We start from the raw sequence: 12,929 nt of genomic DNA, 5'->3' as shown, positions 1-12,929 counted from the left end.
TTCTTTAAGAAGAAGAAAAAAATTCAAAACTGTGACTAAGAATATATCACAAAGAAAAAAAATTCTCACTGACAAAAGGCAAACACATAATAAAAGCAGTGGATCGACAAACACTCAAGCTAATACAAAGGCTAAAAGGCAAAAGTAGGAAGATTATCTGTAATTACAACAGTAAATTAAGGGATAAACACAAACACACACACACAAAAGAAGTAAAAAAATAATGACAAAAACATAAACGTGGAAGAGTGAGTAAAAATGGTAGTGATTTTAGAATGTGTTCAAACTTACGCAACTATCAACTTAAAATGACTGCTATAAAGATAGTTTGGTATATATAAAGCACATAGTAACCACGAACAAAAAATCTAAAAGAGCTATACAAGAAATAAAGGGAAAGATATCCAAACACAGTACTACAGAAAGTCATCAACATACAAGAGAAGAGAGCAAGAGAATAAAAAAAAAATGAGCACTACAAAAACAATCAGAAAACAATTAATAAAATAGCAATAACAAAATACCAATCAATAATTACTTTAAATGTAAATGAATTAAATTCTCCAATCAAAAATTGAATGGATAAAGATGTGGTACACATATACAATGAAATATTACTTGGCCATAAAAAAGAAGGAAGTCTTCCCATTTGTGACAATATAGACGGACCTAGAGGGTATAATGCTAAGTGAATTATGTCAGACAGAGAAAGACAAATACATATGGTTTTGCTTATATATGGAATCTAAAAACCAAACCAACAAAACAGAAACAAACCCATACAGAGAACAAACTGATGGTTGTCAGATGGGAAGGGGTTTGGGTGGTGAAAAAGAATAAAGGATTAAGTATGAATTGGCAGTTACAAAATAGTCACGGGGATGTAAAGTACAGTGTAGGAAATATTGTCAGTAATATTGTACTAACTATATATGGAATTAGGTGGGTACAAGACCTACTGGAGGGAATCACTTCATAAATTATATAAATATATAACCACTATGCTGTACACCTGAAACTAATGCAATATTGAATGTTAATTGTAATTGAAAAAAATTTTTAATTTTTTTAAAAAGCAAAAAACTGGGGATATTAGTTTCCATTGTATTTTTCAAACTTATTTTTGTATATATTAAAACTAACAATTTTTATATAAAATATTAATTTAATTAAAAGCTTTATAAGAAAAAAATGAAAACTATATTGTTATTTATAGATGACTTGATTATCCACCAAGAAAGCCAAAAAAATTAGAGTCAAATTTTTACATTGAGTAATACTTTATCATCGCTTCCAAGAAAATCTATAGTCATTAGAACTAATATGAATTTGTCATTGTTGCTATGTATACAATAACACAAAATCAAGAGTTCCTAATCATTTGTAATAACTAGGAAGATAATTATTTTTTAAATTGCATCCAATCGGTTATATATTAAATAAATGCTATAATGTATTGGTACTGTAATGCATCAAATATTAAATTTCTTGGGTATCAATACCACTATGAGGTTTTATCTAAGAATTATTAGTTTTAAAAGATATATATTGAAATATTTAGGGATAAATTGTGATAAGTCTGAAACTTACTCTTAAATGGCTCAACAAATAAAAAGTTGAACACTGAGTGTGTGTGTGTGTGTGTGTATGTGTGTGTATATGTTTGTAAGCATGCAAATAAAGGAAATAAACAACCAATTTCTGGATCCAGCTGATGAGTATACAGGTATTTATTATACTACTTTTTTAACTGTCCTATAGATTTGAAATCGTTCGAAATCAAAAGCTGGGGAAAAAATTATAACAGAGAATGCATATATTTAGAAATTCCCAAGTAACCTTAACTGTTAGACACAGATAAATAAAATTAATTAAAAAAAAACATTTAAAAACCTTTATGGATAAAATTATTTTAAAAATTGAAGAACATAAAGAAGACTTAAATAAATTCACTATATTCATAGATGAAAATAATTAATATTGTTTGTTTTCTCCAAAGTAACCTATAAATTCAATTCAATTCCAACTCCCTGCCTTGAATTTTTTCATAGATCTTAACAAATAATTTTGAAATTCATAGGGGTGAGTAAAGAAGTAAACAATAATATTCCATCACTATCTTATACTACATATAAAAACAAATTCCAGATGCATTAAAGTCTGAAAGTGAAAAAGAAAATTTTTTAATTTTATACAAAAATTAAGAATATTTCTATAACATTGGGATAGGAAAGGATTTAAAAAAATAAAAACCCTAATGGGAAAAGTTGTTAGATTTGGCATTAACCTGTATGAGAAATAATGCTATGAGCAAAATGAAAAGTCAAGGGGAAAGACAGGGTGGAAGAAGTATTTAAAATATGTACCATTGACAAATTATGATTATCCAAATTATATTTTAAAAACTCCTAAAATCCAGTAAGTGAAATATAAACAACCCAATACAAGAAGTCATAGAGAATGGCTAATAAACACATAAAAAGATCCTCAATCTCACTGGTAACCAGAGAGAACTCTAATACACTGTTGGTAGAACTGCAAATTGAGAATCATTTTGAGGAGATATTTGGCAATAGCTACTAAAAGTCTAAATCAATAACCCAGGAATTCTACATCCCGTAGATAAACACTTGCTCATGTATTCAAGGAGATAAGCATAAGAGTATTCACAGTACCATTAACAAGATCAAAAACAATATGAAATAAATGTTGCCCAACAGATAGCAACCTAACTGATTCTATTCTGAAATTATCCCACTTCCAACAATCATATTCCTTTCTGAGGAAAGGTCTGAGAGGGAGAAAATATGCATATCATAGAGCATTTATTTTAGTCTTCTTCCATTTCTATGTACTTATAACCACCCTGTTCCTGGAGGTTTTACTGCATAAATATGATAAACGGGCGCCAATCTCCAAGACTGAATTCTGAAAATTAGAAATCTTTTCTGTGATGACTTAGTAACACAGTTTTTTCAAGTGATAATGTGTAATCAAAAGTGCCATCAGCAAATAACGTTATTTGATGATCTTACCTTTTCTAAGTGCAGACAAGTGCTTATAATTTGTATATGAACTTAATTGAAATTATCATACCCCTCTAAAAAAATTAATCCATATTTGTGGAGCCTCTACTGAAACTATCCCCCAGAAGTCCCTGAAGAAAAATGAAACAAGCATTAATTAAAAACAATTCCAGGAAATGATAAATTACTCACAGTCACAGACATGTTTAACTTTTTAACTTTCTCCTTGCATTTCCCATTACAAAAATCAGAACTAATTATATTAGATGCTATGGTTAACTGATATGAAGCTATACTGATTTAAGATCCTTTCATAAAATTAAATAAGAAAAAAAGAAATGCCATATATTTTCATATTTGTACTTGTTTAACTTTATTTTATAAATTTATGCTAGCAAATTGTCAAAACTGGTTTTTAGTCACATCTATAAGCAGAGATCATAACACCTCACATCATCTTCGAAAATGAAGAGGAGGATAAAAACTTCAACTGGAGACTAAACTCTTCAATAATTTTAGAATCATGATACTAAAAGTATTATTAACAGAAATCTGGACAGCTCTCAAGTGAGTAAAAAAGAAACAAAACTTAAACATCTTTTCCTTAATCAAAACAGGGACATTATCCTCAAACAGATCACAGCTCTTCACTTAAGCTGGAATCTTCCCCTTCCACTCATAAGAGAGCATTATTGATTTTTGAAAGTGAAATGTATAAGTTGCAAATTGTAGATAAAGATATGCGGCTTTTCTCAATGACAGGGAGAAACAAACTGGTAATGTGTTACCTATACAGGTGGCTTCAGTAATTAAAAGCAGCTTCCCAGGGCTGAGCTTTTCTCCACAATTCATAAACAGCTCCTTAATCTTCTGTCAACACTCCCCGTCCCGCATCCCCATCCCCGCAAAAACAAACCAACCAGGAATAAGAAATGCAGAGCTTAGGTTTATCCATCTCTCACAGGTCTTGCGAAACTCTTTATTACTCTCCTAATCCTCCCATCCTTCTGTTGCCTACTCTCCTTACCAGTCTAATTTTTTTTTTTCAAAAAAGATATATCCTGTGTTTCCTTACCCATGAGTTTTTATACAAGCTGGGTTCCCTCTGCCTGGGATATTCTTCCCCATCCCCTAACTCCTTCATTGTTAACATCCTATATCATCTGAGCAGGTTCCTTTGAAGCCATTAAAATGTAATTATTCATATTATTTAATGACAAAATAATTACAAGGTTAACTAGAAAAATCAGAAGGCAGAATATTTGTTTTGTGATAACTGTAAAAACGTGTGCAGATGGATGAAGAAGGAAATATGCAACAATGAAAACAGCTGTAAAAACGATGAAATGATTGTTTCTGTTTTAATTTTTAAACTTTTTATATATTTTAAATTATAATTTTATGCTTGGGTTTCTCTTCAAAGCGAAAAAATCTTTCACCTTTTTAAATTATATTTTTTCTTTAAAAAAGCTCTGCCTTTCTTTAAAGTCCAAATGCCATCTTTTCTAACAGCCTTAACATGAATCTTCTTGTTGTTGTTATAGCTTCATTTACATAGCATCTATCACAAACTATCTTATATCTGAGGCAATAAACTGTCTTTCTCCACTCTTAAAATAGTGAGACTCTGAAGCTCGAGAAACTTAGATTTTTGTTATCTTTGTATTTTCTATAGAACCCAGCAGAATACTTGGCACATAGTAGGGCTGACAAACTTGATTAACCTCAAACCTTTCTGCAGCTGCTGAAAGTAGAATAAGGCATCTTATCAAAAGCAAGAAAAAGTTTACACAAAGACTGAGCCAAGAACATTGGCTGCCAGACCTGCATTCACCAAACAGAGAATAGGAAGACTTCTGAGGAAACTGAGTGGTCCAAGGTGGGGAGAAAAAAAGCAAACACTATAAATACTGATATGTGAGAGAGTCCCACAGTTAAATGGTACGTTCAGATAACTCTACTGTGAAATACTCCAGTTAATAGGACCTGCACTAATACAGAGGATCTAAGTCAGCAAATGAGGGACTCAATTAGGAAAGAAGACAAGAGATGAAGGAAGCAGTGAATCCAACAGTAAAGATTAAAAGAATTCTCACAATGATGCAAGCGAATAGAAGCCCGCAGATGATGGCTGTACAACAGGTGTAGAGTGTAAGCAGTTCAGGTGGAAAACAACATAGCGAGGGGTTGTCTCTAATAAGAATGAGGAAAAAGGAATAGATAGCTTTTGTGAGATATATATCTATACCTATCTACCTATATATTTTATTACATTGAGTGGTTTTAAAATTCTACCAGTTTGCAATTAATTTGTGATATGTGTACAAAAAACTAAAGCAAAATCTGTGCAATAACTATGAACGAGATGCAATGGTGCAGATGTGAATACTACTGTATTTATATAGTATAATAATATAAATGGTGAATACTTATTTAACAAAAAAACTGCTGTGGCAGGTTGGTGAGATGTGTATTTTTTTTATTTTTTTTTCAACATATGCTATATGACTTATGAGGAGCATATTTTCCAAAGTAAAAATTACAAACTATGAATTGACAGCAGTTTTCTTCCTCTGGTGTTTAAATCTACTTGAAAAATTTTATAAAAATTTAAAATGCTAGATCATCTTTATCAAAATATACATACAGACAGACATACATACATAAATACATAAATAAATAAATGAATGAAATCTGTCCTAGTAAAGGTGGAGTATATGATTGCTATAAACTTGCTCTGCATGGTCAAAGCTCCTCAGGAGTTTTTCGCAGTAATACTCATGATAAAGTAGAACACTCAGAATCCTTAGCTTTAGGAGACAGTAGTGGTTCTCAAAGTGTGTGTGTGTGAAAACATATATATAATTCCTTCTCATTTGCTCTCCCTGGTGCAGAGGAGTCAATGGCAGGCTTATCTGAGGCAGAGTTTGGGGGCAGAGGGCAGTTTTATGGAGGTGCATGCTTGCCAGCATGAGGCATTGGGGGGAAGAAGGGAGGTGTCATACAGAGATTCTCAGTAGTGTGCCCATTGCCATGGAACACAGAGGAGAGGAGGAGGGTGTCATGTAGAGATGAAATAGCAGTACTCCCACTAGAGCTGAAAGTAGGGGCACAAGTGACAGAGAAAGGAGATACCTTCATGGTTAGAAAATTAGTTACACCAAAAAGCGTAAGTAAATGGATTAAGCACATAAATTAATATAATGAGGATAATGAAAGTCAGAATTTTCACTGTTTGAGGAGATACTTATGGCTATAGAGAACCCTGAGATATTAGATTTGAATTGAAAACTTTGGAAAGAATTAATGATTTTTTAATATCTGTACGTAGAATGATACAGAAATAGCTACAGATTTATGTGTATACCTATATCTGTGTGCTGTACACACACACACACACACACACACACACACACACACACAAATTTCTTAACTGTTTCCTGAGATGGCTGAAGAATAATAACATGAAGTAACAACGAGTACGCCGAGCACCCAGATTCAGCTAAATGGAACCAGTATTCCTAAGAGAAGTGGCTGATTCAAGAGAGTACTGGGCCAGGCAAAATACAAGAGGATCCTGGAACATATTCTGCCAGAAAGTAATGAAGTGTTCAAAGAATGATGGGGACTTGTCACGATGATTTAGGAATCTGCTCAAAAGGGCTTCCACTGACCAAACAGGGATAATTTGAGCAACAAAATATTTACTGATAGTAATTACAATCCATTGAATAAGATACGATTCTACAATTCATTTGATATAAACAATTGAATAAGATAGGATTCTATCAATTCATTTGATATAAACAAATGAATAAATAAATGAAGGATAAAGGAAAAGCTCTTCTTACATAGAATGTCAATTAATAAAGATGGAAACAAAAAATAGTGGTGTTTGATTCTGATGGAAGATGCTAAAACTGGTGGATGGAGATCTGACGACTGAAGGATAGGATACTAGCATAATCTCTGAAAATCCCAACCAATTATAAAGGGGAAAATGGTGGCATTACAAAGAAGACACCTGGCAGACATCCAAATGACCAAGTGATCAAGAATATCACAGAGAGTGATAGGACAAGTCAACATCATATACCCCGATGTGATGCACTGAGAAGAGCACAGCATCGTCTCTCTAATTCCTGCCAAAAAAGCATAACCTTGCATCTTGCAGGGTCATGAGGAAACAGTAAACAAATCCAAGGTGAGGAACAACCTAGAGGTTACACAACCTATACTTCTTAAAACTGTCAAAGATAAGAAAGACTGAGGAACTCAGATAAACTGTAAAGACATAACAAGTGCAGGAACTATATGCTCCTAAATAGGATCTTGGACCAGAAATGAAAAAGAGAAATTATTAGAACACCTGTCAAAGATTGAGTGGGATCTGTGAACTGGATGGTAGTGCTGTATCAATGCTGATTTCCTGGTTTAGAGGGTTGGATGGCTGTTATGTAGGGAAGTATTTTTGTTTTAGAAAAATATATTAGAGTATTTAGAGCTGATAGTGTATTGTATCTTCAAATGGTTCGGAAAGACACTAATGAAAATGGCCAAAAAAAGAGTGACGAAGCAATTGTGGCGAAATGTCAGCAGCTGAAGAATCCGAATGAGGAGCGTTTGGAGTTCTTCACATTGTACTTCAAAATTTTCTGTTGGTTTAAAAGATATAAAAAGTAAATTATTAAGAAATAAACTGTATTTATCCCTTTTTTGGTCCCATGGAAACTCATAAAAATACTTTAGAATGATGCTGGAATTAGACAGCTGCAAAAATGCAGTAATGGAAAAAATAATACATGAAAGATCGAGCTAAATACTAATGCAGCTGCTTAAATTGTGCTTCTCTTTCTTTGTGTGCAGTGAATAAAGGTTTGGGAACTTTGTTCCCAGGCTCAATATAATGTCATGACAGGCAGGGTCTGCTTCTGCTCAGATTAGTGGGTCTAGAAATGTTAGAATGTACACTTCTTAGTTATCCTGTTGCTAATGCATTGCTTTAGCTGACACCATTAAAGGCATCCACTCTTCTATACATGCAAATTATGGAATGGAGACTCTCAATTCTTTCCTTTTTTTCTTTCTTTTCCTTGTTTCAGTCATGTTTCAGTTATAGGAAATAGAAATCACTTGATGTTTTAGGAAGAAAGAAGTTAATATAGGGAATGAAGTGTTTACCAAACCTTTGGATGAGCCAGAGGGGCAGGCTGCAGGCTGGGCCTCCGGGGGACCTGAACCTACCTCTATACTGGCCCACCCAGGAAACTGCTATCTCTGCCCCAGAACATACCCAACAGAGACATGAGGAAGCCACCAGCACCACCTCTACTACTTGCAACTTTCTATCAATACCCACAAAACAAGTTACCAGATACTGGAATGCTTCTGCAGAAAAACTCAATGTCTACATGACTAAGCTTGTCAGCAGAAAAAGACACACACACACACACACACACACACAAAACAAGAAGCTATGTTCTACTTCATTTCCTCCTTCCAAATCTCAAGTAAATGCACCTAATTGGGAAACCTATTTCACAACCTAGTTCCAGGCACAAGAGAGTCTGGAAACCATGGTGTTTAGCTTCCCAGCCTGTGCATAACAGAGATGTCCACTGAAACGAGGTTGGAAGGGATGCTGATTTCCAGTCTCCATAACTACCACATGCCTCATCGAAGATTAGTGGGAGTTATCTTCTACTGTTTATCCCAAGAGACTGTCAGAGCAAATTCGGTATAAATTATACTACACTACTTCCTCGGTTTGTTATGCTTTAGGGCAAAATTCTGCACTTGGAGCCATCTCTTATTGAAAGATATATATGAAAGAAGAGCTAAAATTCAATAAAAAGTGAGAGAGAGGTATGATCTAAACTTCAGCAGACTTTAATACTAATATGCTCATATAATGCCACTATTGTATGAGCATATTAGTATTAAAGTCTGCTAAAGTTGCTATTCAGTAAATACTGGCTTAATTATAATACTCTCACTATCTTCCATCCCATGTCTATTCATCTTACTCCTTGTTTGTTTCAAATTTAAAATAAGAGTCATCTCTTTTTGCCGTAATAGAAAAAGCTATCTTACTTTTAACCAACAGCAGAGGGCTGCATATTCCCAGACTAGTCTGAGTTTTAGAAAATGACACAGCTACAATGCTATTTTTTTTTTTTAAATAGGGAGAGAGAGGCTTTTCTAAGCCCTCTTTTACTTTTGTGATGGATGAGAATATAAATGGCAAGTGCTAGTGATTAGATGGCAACCCGACCAGAAAACAAGCAATTTTTTTCTTTCCCACCAGACTATGAGCTCCTCACACAACAGGCAGAGACTGTTTTTTCTCTCTGTATTCCTGATGCCTACCATACTGCATGAAACTGAACAGAATTAATAAATGTTGAATTGCCTAAATTACAATGGAAGAAGTAGAAGACAACACTTCATCTCTTATCTTTCTGTTTCACTCTCTTCCTCAATGTGGACAAAGTGGACTGAGGGAGCTGGAAGGAAATTTGAGTCATGAGACTGACAACCAGACCCCCATCATGCAAACAGAGTGGGCCCCATGCCATTATATTTCCCAGAAGTACAAATCCTTCAGCAAGTTCAGGAAAATCTCATTTCAAAGGGTGGAGTTTCTGGCCTTTAGCCCCAGTTGCTTAATGACCACCCACTAACTGCCACAAGTCCTTTCATTTCAGCTGGGCAAAGGGGTGATGTGAGAGGCAGATAACTGAAAACACAGATCCTGTATCAAGAGGGAGAGAACAGACAGTGAATGATAACTCTTGCAATTCTATGATCAATTGGTTCTGCTGGAAGGGAGTGAGATAAGAAACCTGGAAGAGCAGGGCCTCCTTCTGAGTAACACAACCACCACCACCACCACCAACAGGGAAAGAAAGACCAAAGCCAGCCTGCTTAGGTTGGATGCCAGCTCAAGTTTATCTGCATTGGACAGCTTATCGTAACAAGCAAGGAGACCTGACTGATAAGAAGAAAGCTATCCTTGGTTCAACACTGCATTATTTTCCTCTGATCTCTTCTACAGAACATTAGCTGAGTATCATCTTTAGCTATAATGTATTGACTGTTGTTTCCAAGGGACTGCCAAGCTGCCACCATTTGTCCATCACCACTTTGCTTCTCTTCTGGTAGCAATAACTAAGTAATTAAAGTCTAATCGCATTGCATAATCATTCTCATAACACTAACTTGCCTGCATCAACAAGTTGCCCACAGTCTATAAACAAAGAACTTTCAAGGGAAATGTAAATGATTTATTTTTTTAAAGGCATTTTAAGATAACAAGTACTAGAAGAAGGCACTACTCTTAGAAGACACCAAAGCAATTAGGCTGAAGGATTTACAGTTAAGTGGGTCCGATCCTGTTAAAAGGCAGATGTGATAACTTAGTCAACAAGAATGCTTAAATTTGATGTTTTTTTTTTCTCATGGAACTAGTCACTGTTAGACTAGATAGCCTTTTCGTCTCCCATCCACTCTCATTTTTTGAGACAATCACCAGGAATACAGGAAAGCCACATCTCGTTTAAAATGGCCTTATTTTTAATAAGCGTAAGGCAAAACCAGTATAAGTTATTTAACTAAGAGATAGCTTTGCCTTCTCAAATCGCAGAACTTAATTTTCAGAGTGAACAGCTGTGGGAAATTTTTTCAAGTATTTATACTTTTACAGCTTTATTTTTTAAATATCAACAAACTGGTGAAACACAGCATAAACTTTCCACACTTGACACTTGTTGCTAAATTTGAGGAGGAAATCTATCTGCCTGCTTTCCAATCCCCCCTCCACTGGGGAGTTAAAAAGGACTGCAGATAAAAGAAAGAAAAGAGAAAACCAAAACAGATAATGACAATTCACTTGGAAGTCTTCAGGTCAAAGTCCATAAAGTTAAGTCCAGCGGGCCTCTGCCAGAGCAGGCTCATCAACTGCTGGGATGCTACGCTCCAGGGAAATTCGCCCCACCCTCCCGGAGCTCACGCACACTTGGCCCGAAGTAGCAGGAAGGGGATGGCGGGGTGATGCGGGTGCCCCCGCGCACTCACGCCGCTCGCTCCCTAGCCCCCTCTGCAACACTTCCTGAAGGAAACTGACAAGGAAGGCGGCGGCTCAGGGAGGAGAGGGGTATGGAGTCTGCCGGTTTGCAGGGAAAACGCGGTTCCCTAAAGCAAGCCCCATCCCCAGCCCGCGCGCGCCGCGTCGCCCTCACTGTCCCCACGGCACTTCGCGCGAACCCGGGTCTCGCGCACAGGAAGGAGGAGGCTGACAGCCGAGCCCCTGGCCGCCACCGCCTCCTCGGGTCTGGCTGATGGGCAGCGCGATGGGAAGCCCGCCCCGCGGCCCCGCGGCCCCCGCACCTCGTCCTCCGGGAGCCCGAACACCTCCACTGCGCAAGTTGCCATCTCTGAACCGTTCCAGTAAACCGGACGCGCTCACCCCGCCCAGGGAGTGGGAACTGGAGTGAGGAAGAGGAGCAGAGGGAGGAGGCGGGAGGAGTTGGAGGAAGAGGAGGCGGTGCTCCGCCAGGCGGCCGCAGCGCCTCCTCTGGCCAGTGGGCGACAGTGGAAGAGCGAGCGCGGTGGGGGCACGCGTGGCGCGGGCGTGCCTTCCGCCCCCGCCCCGGGAGGTGGGTGGCTGACAGGCCCGCCTCGCGGAGTCGCGCAGCCCCAAGGCCTTGCGCCGAGCCGGCGGTGGAGGCCTGGGGAACGTCGGCCCGTACCCCTGGGAAACAAAGCCGCGGTTTTCCTCAGCAACAAGTCACACTGAGATCCGCCCCAGAACTTAGCCTCTCATTAGACACGTGGAATCAGAAGGACTTCATCCTAGCCTCACTACAAGCTAAAAATCAGATGCTTTCTTGTGGGTGGGTTAAGGCTGCGATTCCAATGGAAGCTGGACCTTGGGACCTCCACGGAAAGTCCAGCCTGAGCGAGGCAACAGATGGGGAGGCCTGAAGGGATCGCATCGGTCCTGCACTCAGCACCTCTCCCTGTGATTTGCAAACACTGTGCCAATTCATAAGCTATTTCATGTCATATAGTCTATCTTTAAAGCCTACCAATAACGTCCAACTTCCAAGCTTATCCCTCTAAACCTGCTTAGCTAAGCCTTGACCTGCAACACCATTGGAAGGCAGCGAAGATAGGGGAAAAGTAAAATGAACGAGGAGGACTTCCTGTGCTATGGAATAATTATGCTTATTTATAGTCATGTCTAATGAGTTTTGTAGTTCCGTAATCACAGGAGGACCCCCACTGAAAAGCACCCATAAAAGAGAATGGGAAAAATTATAAACACTCATTGTCAAAATTAATATCGTCATTTTTCTACAGTTGCAGAAATTTGCAGAACTCTCAAAATCTAAGTTCCTTAAGGAATCCGTAATAAATGGTTTAAAGTGCTGAAAGGCAGAAACGAGACTATAGTCCACATTATTAATTTGTTCTATAAGATTTTTATCGTACTTTAATTATGTCTGGCAGGGTCCACTTCATATTATGTATCAATTCTGTTAATACATAAAATTATATCATCTATTGGGGTGAAAGGTGGCAATTAAGTAAACAGGAGTGCAAAATTCCCGAATGGTCATGAATTGTTTGCTTACCTAAATATAAAAAGCCATCATAATATTAATTCCTCTGTTTTATAAACTCACGTGCCTGTGTTTTTAGTGGGTTAGTGGTAAAATAACCTGAAAATATTCAGTATGTCCTTTTACTTTAAAAAATAATACTTTTCCCTAATCTCTCTCTCTTATACACATTTTAATATTTAAAGTAGGACATTCATGTTATTTCAAGGCATAGTTACAAACAGGTGTAGAAGCAGCTTCCATCGATGCTACTAAAATTTGATAAATGGACAAGAAG

The sequence above is a fragment of the Pteropus vampyrus genome, unplaced genomic scaffold (assembly GCF_000151845.1).
Source record: "Pteropus vampyrus isolate Shadow unplaced genomic scaffold, Pvam_2.0 Scaffold85, whole genome shotgun sequence".
Lineage (NCBI taxonomy): Eukaryota > Metazoa > Chordata > Mammalia > Chiroptera > Pteropodidae > Pteropus > Pteropus vampyrus.
The sequence above is the reverse complement of the archived record's forward strand: the minus strand, read 5'-3'. Positions refer to the sequence as shown.